This window comes from Dicentrarchus labrax, unplaced genomic scaffold, assembly GCF_905237075.1.
Source record: "Dicentrarchus labrax unplaced genomic scaffold, dlabrax2021, whole genome shotgun sequence".
In the NCBI taxonomy this organism is placed as follows: domain Eukaryota; kingdom Metazoa; phylum Chordata; class Actinopteri; family Moronidae; genus Dicentrarchus; species Dicentrarchus labrax.
In genome coordinates this window covers 11,529,245-11,539,410 of record NW_026136708.1, presented here as the reverse complement: position 1 = coordinate 11,539,410, position 10,166 = coordinate 11,529,245, and positions in this window count along the sequence as shown.

Here is a 10,166-nt window from a genome sequence, read left to right as displayed (position 1 = left end):
CTCCAACTGAAAGTTTTAACCTTAGTGTGCAAATTGCTGACTTTTCGACCTCTGCTGAAGTTTGCCTTGACCCTTGCACAAGTGCACAATGCCCCTGGCTTGGGCCGGATCGCATGCCCCAAATACCTGGAGCGTGGGTTTACTTATGGAGTAAGGTGTGCCAGCCGAGCAGCAGCTGCTGGGTAAAAAGCTGCTTGTTATGAGCCTCTGATACTTTCACATACCAAACCATCAGTGAGTGTGGATATGAGAAGTGGCACGCTCAGGGGAGTGACACAGATATGGGTGTAACTCATGTGTGAATGTGTCTCGTGTGTGTGTGTTTACGATACACAAACCATAGCTGAGTGTAAGCAATCTGCAGTGCATATAGATGCATGGGATTCTTTCTAAGATATGCACTGCATGTGGACAAGGGGCATGTTAGTTCGTGTATCGCTATGCTATTTACTTATAGCTCCTAAAACATTGCTGACACAAGTCAAGTACACTGACTGTAGTGTTTAAAGGTTGTGTAACCACAGCAGATCTTGTCGTACGCATGCCACTGTACCATCAAATGTGGGAGATGCGATTGTGTTATTAAGTGTGTGTCCGTACATGTTAGTACAATACACCCTCCACCATATGCTCCGGCAATTTAAGATAAGGTTGGGGGGGCGGGGTCTGTGTAACATTAGTCAAAAACGCTGATAGAGATACGATGTCCTAATGAGGCGGGCAGTGCAAGAGGAGAACGACAGAGATACCATTAGTACGGGGCCCTCTCGTCCACTACGGCCCCTAGTCAGAAAGGAAGCCTGTGAGAAAACAATAAGGGATGTTTCCTTGCCACATAGACCATTATAATGCGGGCTGTGATAAGAGCGATAACAACCTCCCTGCCATGCTGGGCTATTCTGGGAGGAGTGGGCTCTGGAAAAACAGGATATCCCCTTTTGTTTTGGTTTGGTGTTAGTTGTTTTGCATTTGTGCAGAATCAATTTTTATCTTTTTCATCTGTTTCACTGACAATATGCTTTTTTTTATATTAGCTTTCTTAGTGATAGTGATGGGCCTTGTCATACAGTCATGTTCTTTACCCTGTCTTCTCTGCAGATTGGGATGTGGGTCAGAGGGTTAAAGGGGTCAAGCATGTGGGTCACAGCTGGTGTTCTCAATGTCTACACAGGGATACTGAGAAAGTCCTCCCCTGATAATCTCATAATAATTATGGAACCACAGTGTTAGAAGTAAGACCAAAAGTAAGCCTCACAGAAAGAAAGAGCGAGAGTCAATCAGGTATATACAAATATAAAGCTTAGGAGATGTCTCTGTTTCTGGAGTCAGTGCTATATGTAGCCAAATCAGTTGACTCTGGCATTAACCTTTGAGAATCTGATGTTTTAGATTAGTTACAAGATGCTGTTAATGATTTTGGCAAGTTTGTGTTATTTGTTTATATGGATATATCTGGTGACTGCTGTTTACTGGTACCAACATTAGCATTTGTGATCAGCGACATCATACAAAGCCTTATTGGCAACTAAAGAAATAGTTTGAAATTTTTAGAAATACCAAGAGATAAGAGAGGATCAATAACACTCATGTTTGTGTGTATGGAGTTAAAGTAGAGCTGGATAATGATTAGCTTAGCATAAACAGTTAGCCTGTCCAAAGTTAAAGAATCTGCCTAACTACACCTCCAAAGTAGTGATTTATCTAGTTACAAATACATATTGCTATTATTGGTTTATAAGTCTAGACAACTGGATACAGACATATTTGTATTAATGAGACATTATCGCATGGTACTTGCTGTATCTTCATGAGGTAGAAGTCTAAAAGTGTCCCCTAAAAATGAATTGTGTTGACTTAAACAATACAATAAGTTTGGTTCTAGTTTTTCAAGCCTTCAAGTCCTCAACATACTTTTTTTCATAATGCAGACAGACCAAAAACCAAAGTCATGGCACCACAACGTTCCCTGACATTATCAGATATCACATCAGTTATGTAGTTTCAGCCCATTTTGAGGTTTCATTTCTGTAATGTGTTATTATGTGTTTTTATCATCATGGCATATTTCTTCTCTTCGTTTTGCACCTCCTCCCTCCTCCTTTGTCTCTCTCTGTGCAAGCCCAGAGTTATCTGTCAAGGAGGGGGAGGGATGCTCCAGCACCCCGCCCTGCACTAATCCATCCCTCTCTCTTTAACACACACTGGCAGCATTGAAAGGATTTGTTTTTCTACGTTCCCTCCATCTCGCTCCCTCCATTTGTGATCTCAGGTTACAGTGACTCTATGTTTTCCTGTCAGCTTTGTAAAAGAGAAAAATTCCCGACTGAGACTCTGGCCTGGACTGGGAGACACAGCTGGTGCCCCCAAACCCCAAAGTGTTTCCCTCAGCTGACAGTGAAATTATAACCTGCCACAGCCTTTTTATTTGAGCTGCAGATTCAAAGTTTAAGTGCTTTTCAAATGTGAATCATGAACATAGTTTGGTGACGGTCTTGTGAGTAAGTTGTTCATTTAGCACTATAGCTTTGCAGGATTTGACAGCTGCTCCCACTTGATTCCTATATTTTTTCACTGTAGAGATATAGACGACATCATGTTATCTAAACAAAACCCAATCCTGTACATACTGAATGTCTGTAATATTATATGGTCACGTTGTAAATACTGTAAATGCTTCTAGAAAGAAGACCACAAGGACAATCAGTAATAAATAACATCATCATAATGATGCATGATGGCTTTGGCCTAGTCACTGGCACTTAAAGCTGATATACACCCAAGAAGATGATGTGTCCTGTGATGAACTGCTGGCAACTCCAAGGGCTTTTCTTGCTTTTCAACAACTACACACTGGGATAGATTCATGCCTGAAACACTTACAGCTAAATTCTGTATTCTTTTTCAGCATTATCTCCAAGCCCTGTTGTGGAGATTTGAAAAGAACAGACTCTCACAAGAGTAATGTTGATTGAGTCACCTTTAGCGTTCCAAAAACAAAAATAACCTTGAGCACTTCCCCTGGAAGTCATTGTAGCTGTTTTACCGAACTACATAGCGGTTCTAGACTTTTACGAATAAATGAACATCTGCTACATTCATGCCCTTGACAAATGAGTTAACACCAAGCCTGAAGGAAGAGTGCCGGGTTATAAAGCCAATTTGAAATAGTGGCCAAACCATGTAATTACAGCAACGGCAGTACAGTATAGTGGTACCAGACCAATCAGTGTCCTTTGAGAAAGTACTGGCAGCTACAGGGGTGGGTGCTTGATGTTTGCAAGAAAAAATGTTTTCGCTTATCTCCTGACTTACTTCCGTAAGAGTTTGACTACGTTTTATGGTTTGTTGATCTGATTGGTTGAGGTTTGCTTGTGATATACAGTAATAGACAGTAAAAGACTTCCCTGATGGTTCTGTACAACAAACCATCTGGCGCAGTCAGTGTTTGAACTTTCTTTAACACAATTATTTGTGTTTGAGTGCAACACAAGGAATCCATGCCTAAAAGTGTGCTTTGTTATCCCCATATTTAAATGATCACGAACATCGTATATATTCAAGTTTTAGGAGAAGAAAGGTGTCATGTGACTTGCAGTTCCAGTTGTGGCACTGAACTTGTCTCACATCCCAGCGCTGATCCGAGGGTTTCTTGATTTGCTATTATTTCTTCAGCATGCACACAAACTACATTGAAAGCAACACACAGCCACTCATCCACTCCAAGAAGTGGATTCAATATGTTGTGTAGTTTTCTTTCAATAGCTACAGAGATTTCCAGGAGACTGCTTTCTGTGTTTACTCTCAGACTCAAAGACAAGTGATTTTTTTTTTATGTTGGTGTTGTTGTTGCTGTCGGAGGCTCACACTGCTTACCTTAATTGACACCATTGTTTCTGGAGTGTGTGTCTACAAGAGAGGTAGTGAGTTAAAGAATATCATTACTCATAGTCTTAATGGACAAAAATAGCAGAATAACTCCCCGATTGACCAATACCGGAATGTCCCTGGAAAAAAGAATAAGCAGGTTAATATATGAATGAGCAATTTAACGTTTCAGCTTTCATTTAACTAACTTCTACTCGACTGTGACAAGCTCATAACAAGGACCGAAACTCTTAAGATGTCATGCCGTGCTATACTGTAAGTGTCTCTGTTAGCCAAGTCTCTAAGGACAGTGATGTCACCTCTCCAAGTGTTAGATAAGAGCCTGGAAAGTCCCCTGTGCGTGACTGTCCGAGCTCATTAAAGAAACTGGTTAAGTCAGGTCTCTTATCAAGAAAAGTCTTCATGCTCCTGTTTGTGGTCATCTTTTGAGTGCAAACAAACATATGCATACACACAACCTCACACTACTCGCTGCTTCCGTCCAACTATATTTGCTTATTTCATTACTTTTAGTGCCCCACTTCTTTCCAAACTGCTGCTTGTAAACAGAACAGAAACCAAAATGGTTTTAGCTTATCTTTTCAATGCACAGATGAGTGTGATCATTAGCAACCACAACAGGGGCTGAACACAGCGTTCTACACAAAACCTCATCACCCACATCTTTCAACCAGACGAGGCAGGCTGTGGCATTTGCACTTGCAGATATCCTTTCATGCGTCTGCGTGTGAGTGTGGGAAAAAAAGAGGTTAAAGGGTGTGTGTTGGTTACTTGACAGTCTCTTGTCACGTAACATACGATAGGTAAAGCAAAGCATTAGTATTGTCACACAGAAGAAATTGCCTGGTTTTAATCTCTAAAGCTATCATAATGTTGTTTATTGAATCTTCAGGCTACTGAATTGTGTTGTTTCACTTACACTTACAGTGTGTGTGTGTGTGTGTGTGTGTGTGTGTGTGTGCGCATGTGTGCGCACCAGCAGCTGGATGTCATTACTCATGTTTGCGTGTGCTCTGCTCAGCTCCCCTTTTGGCCTTTTGTAAGTGTCTGTGGAGCCAAAGGCTGTTTCCCTGTGCACTGCTGAGCAACCAGAAGTTTAATGTTCTCCTCACGAAATTAAGCCTGTGCCAAAATGGACAAGCTCCCCATCACTCAATGTCGTGACAGTCAGGGCAATTTTTTAATAAAGCCTACTCACACTGGGAAAAGTTGGCTTTGGCGTATTGTAGATTTGAAATAAAATCCTTTAAATCAGGAGCTGCATGTTATCCAGCTGTCAGAAAAGTCACAAAAAGCTTATTAAAATGTTACGTTACGAAGAAGATGTTCAGCTTTTGACAACACTGTTTATGACCCTGGGAAACTCTTTACGGTCTATAACAGAAGGAATGTGAGGTTCATGTTGTGTAGGTGGAAACAAAGGTGTGCAAGTCTTGATCATTTTAAACCAAAAAGATCCAGTCAGTAATCTTCTGCATAGTATCTGCATCTGTCCTTGACCTGATGATGGCGCTAGATGAAGAGTAGTGGAATCCCTAAAGTTCACAAGGCCCATGAATGTCTAAACCAACATTGCATGCAATCCAACCAACAGTCACTTCACTGTAAACCACAAACGTGAAAAGTTCCTTTGATGCTCATTCATTCATATTAATTAGGCCCTGAAGTTGTGAAAGCAAAGATAATTCTTAAACAAACACATAATCTTAATTTTACATCACACTATGTAACATAATTTGCTATACAACACTGGACTCTCTTTGGATTTCATGATGTACCAATAAAGATGTAAACAACATTCACTGAACAGAAATAACATTTCTTTGAATATCCACACTAATGAAGATCTAGTGTAAAGAGAGGACCTACACTGGTATTGAAACCAATTCCTGTGCTTGTGTTTGTAATCTCTCTGTGTGAAAAAGAAGAGAGCAACATGTGCATCAGCATGTGCAGTGGATGTGGCTTTATTTCATACCATATCTGTATATATCCTTTTAAAGTGCTAATGTTTGCAACCACAGCATTATCAACAGCAGCCAGTGTCTGACATGAGGTTGCCATGTCTGTCAAGTTGTGGGAGAGTGTCTGATGGGAACAGCTATTCATATCCTCAGTGTGAAAGAAACATTTCTCATAGATCATGACACCCCTAGATGATATTGATAATCTATGATGTGTCTGTTAACATTTTATGGTCACGTAAAAGAGGCCAATATGATATGAGTAATAATTAATATGAGTATGTTTATCAGTATTTTAGAGTTGTTTATCAGACAGCAGTTATGTCAAAGTTTAAAATGTTGATATGAAAGGTTCGCTTGTTAGGTGTTTAAATCTCAAAAGATATGAAGATTGCAATTATTTTAATTCAAACATTTCCTATATGGAGAACATCATATCTTGATGGGCCTTATCTTTGGGACTTAGATAAGAATATTGGTCATGACATGTTTCATCCTAGCTTAGCACAAAGACTGAAAGTAGCTCAACTGTTTTTACAACCAAAGAATCAGTCTTTTATTCAGCCCGTCCTCACCAGAAAAATGGCCGTATAGGTCGGTTGTGAAAGCCTCTTATTACGACCCATTTTTACATTTATTGTTAGGCTGCACAGAAAACAGCCACATAAACAGGAACAGGAAGACAGGGTGGAGTGGGTCGTCACAGTGACCTCTGCATACTGCCTACTAAATGAACGATTAAGTATGCTGACTGTTCACACTGGAGTATATTCAAACGTACATCTTTTCTGTATCACATGGCTGTATCGATAGCAACAAGCTCCGACTCGCTGTGGACATAGGTCTGACTACTCCAGACTGATCACAACATCACAGTCTACCGCTGACTGAAAATAGTTTATCACAAATTTAAATCAACATTTCCTTTTACTCTCAATGTAGTATTTTTCAGTATTCTTTTCAGGCAAAAGGGGGATATAGGGGCACTAAATGATGGTGCTTGTGGTTCACGTTTGATTAAAAAAAGAAGAATATCAAACATGGAGCGGGCAGTATTAGCAGCTACTGTCGGTATATTTTATTGAGAAGCAGAAAAGGAGGCTGCAAAGCTGGAAGAGGAAGAGGATGTTGCCATCTTAGCACTTGTCTGTGGTTATGTAAGTTATGTTATACATTTTACCAAAAGCAGTGCTTGCAGTGGTGTGACTGTGGGGCAAGAGGGGTCTGTGAGTGGGCTGGCCGGCCGGAGAGAACCTCTGAACCCGTTGGTTCTTCTGGAGCTTCTCAACTCCCAAAAAGTTTGAGCACTTTCTCGATACACCTTCAATTTTAATCACACTGCCAATATTTGCAATCTACACTGTTGATTTCTCATTTCAAATATTCTCAGAAGTGAATTTTGTGATTAAATAATGCGTGAACATAGTCAAAAACTTTCTTAAACCGTCCGCCATTGACCAGTTAGAAGAGACACAATGCATTATGGGGTGGTTGAGTATACTCCTCTTGCTAATCTCGTATACAACCGGGCATTTCTCGCATACACAAATTTATACTGTATACTATACAGTAGAAACAACTCCATACTCAATTTGACGTCATACTTAGTTTGAATAGTACAGTATGTAATTTCAAACACAGTCAAAGTCTGTGTAGGGAGGAGTTTGGGATGGATTTGTTGGTCAAACACACAGACTTTCATCCAGACGTTTGTCTCCTGTTGGAAACCAAAAGTCAACATTGACTTAACTTACATAACGTACTTTACCCACGTCACATAGCCTACATAACCTTGACTTTTGGTTTCACACGGGACACTAATGTACTCATTTTAACTCGAACCAGGATCTTTGCCTAAACCTAATCAAGTCGTTTTGGTTCCTAAACCTAACCAAACTGTGGCACAACTTTAATCACGTGACAGCGAAGGTCCTGTACGCAGAAGGTCCAGTACACCTGTCACTGGTACTCTCCAGCAGCCGTTCTCCTTATTCAGTCGTTTAGAGATGAGAGTGAAACATGAATAGTAAAGTTGTGGGCCGTAAAACCAAAACAATTAGCTTAAATACTCTTGTGGGCTCATCACTTGAACATCACACATTGTAATTTGATTTGACTGAGTTTTTATACAACTTATACAACAGCTTTGGAGAACTCTCTCTCTTCACCCACTGAAATTCAAAGCAATACTATAGTAACTTTTGCCTCCACAGCTGATCTGTTTCTAATACATTTCTGTAACTAGAAATACATTTTCATGGTTCATTATACAGATCTCAAGATGCTGTGTTATTTATGTAGGGAAAATTCTTTGCTGTAAACCATATTCTTCAAAGATCAGGTTACATCGCACAGAAATAATAAAATGCAAATAAAATTGGTGCCCAGTGGTGGACTGTTGACTTAATTTACTATAAAAGCAAATCTCCCATATAGGTTTTCTTCACTTTTTCTACAGTAGCTTTTCTTCTGGGTTACAGTGGGTTTCTGCTCATCGGTTTAATTCAGACTAAAACAACAGTGGTGTGAATAATGGGAGACATGAGTTTCAAATGGTGGCCTTTCAACCCTCTGAGAGACACACTAAGCACTTAGAGAAACCATGTGGTTATATAGAAATAAAGTGTTTCAAATGAGTGTTATTTTCTGAATTGGTGACATATTCACATCACAAAACTAAGCCAAAAAAGCTGAAAAAGTAACAAAAGCACCGGTATCAAAACAAATTGATTTCCAAAATGTGATTCAACAATTTTCTAATGTTCTCTAACACTACACTGTCAACTCAGCTGATATCCACCAGACTGAGATTTAGGTTTTCTGGGAGACAATCCATCACACTCGGTGCTTTTACCATTAAGCAAAGCCTATTAAGAGCAAAAATCCAGATGTTGTTTCCTCTGGAGGTGGGCCAAACTACTATGTCTCCTCTGAAACAAACCAGAGCCCGGGATGTTCTGTATGACTGTCAACATCAGGGCCAGTGGCTGGACCATTTTGAATTCATCTCATAGCTCACAGTAAATGGCTCTGACTTGTGGAGATTGTAACATGGATATATTCTAAGCAATGTGGCCTCTTTCAGTAAAGTCTCACATGGAGGAATGTTTTAGTTGCGGCCTGTTTAAAACAGAATGAATCTAATACTAATATGTCATGTTTAAGCCGGCAGTTGGGTTGTCTAAATCACCATCTGCCAGTATTATTAACATGCTCATCAAAGGTAATGTTAATAAAGTGAACTTTAATTCTATTCTTAAGCCGAAACTTAAGCTAAGACTAGACAACTCACACATTACAATTATTAATACAAACATGCACAGATTTTTTTGTCTTAACAGTCAGAAATAAGCAAAAATCTTGGATAGTTTTACCTATTCAGGCTCCTAATAAATATTGAAATTAAACTATCTAAGAGAGTAACAAATTTTAATAGTTAATAGAAATAGGCTATATAACAAGTGTTGTGAGTGTACTTCGTACAGTTTTAAAGGTCACAAGGCAAAAAGGTCAAGAATCACTGGACTGTAATTGTACTTGTGTTTCTAGTCAGGCCCGTAATAAGATAACACATGCATGTGAGGGTAAGAAATTGACGTATATCAAGAAAACAGCTTCCCTTCCTAATAATAGCCAGTTTCCTAAATTTAGATGATGATGTTATGTTTTTGTGGTTTGACTTTTCCTCTAAGGCAACCATGGGTAACATTAGTTTTTATCTAATTATTGGATAGATTGCCATTGTCTATGGTGCCCGGAGGATGAATCCTTCTGACTTTAGTGATCCCCTGACTTTTCATTCATTCAGACAATCAGTTTGACATTTGTGGTTGTGTGAGTGACAATGTGTCGTATTTGGTTGTGTGTATTTGATACACACATTCAGGATCCTTTCAGACTTTGACGTTTCATTTTAGGTCAAGATTTTTATTTGTTAATTGAATTTGTCCAATACATTCTGACCATACACTCGCAAAATTAACTACATTCCCATCATGCTCAGCTGTACTTTTTGTTTGACGCTAATTAGCAAATGTTAGCATTCCAACAGATTAAACTATAATGCTGACGTCTGCATTTAGCCTCACAGTATCATCTCACAGCTGTTAGCATAGCTGTAGAGTCTTCTCCTGCTGTAATCGTCTTAATGAGAACTACAGACATTGAATGGATCAGAAGGCAAACAATTCATCTCCACATTATATAATTTTATCTCCCAACTGTCAACACCAACTGACCAAGACTGGAACAGACTCAGGGCAACTTTATCCCATCAGCAGTAACGCTAAACCACCATTAAATACATTATAATGCTCA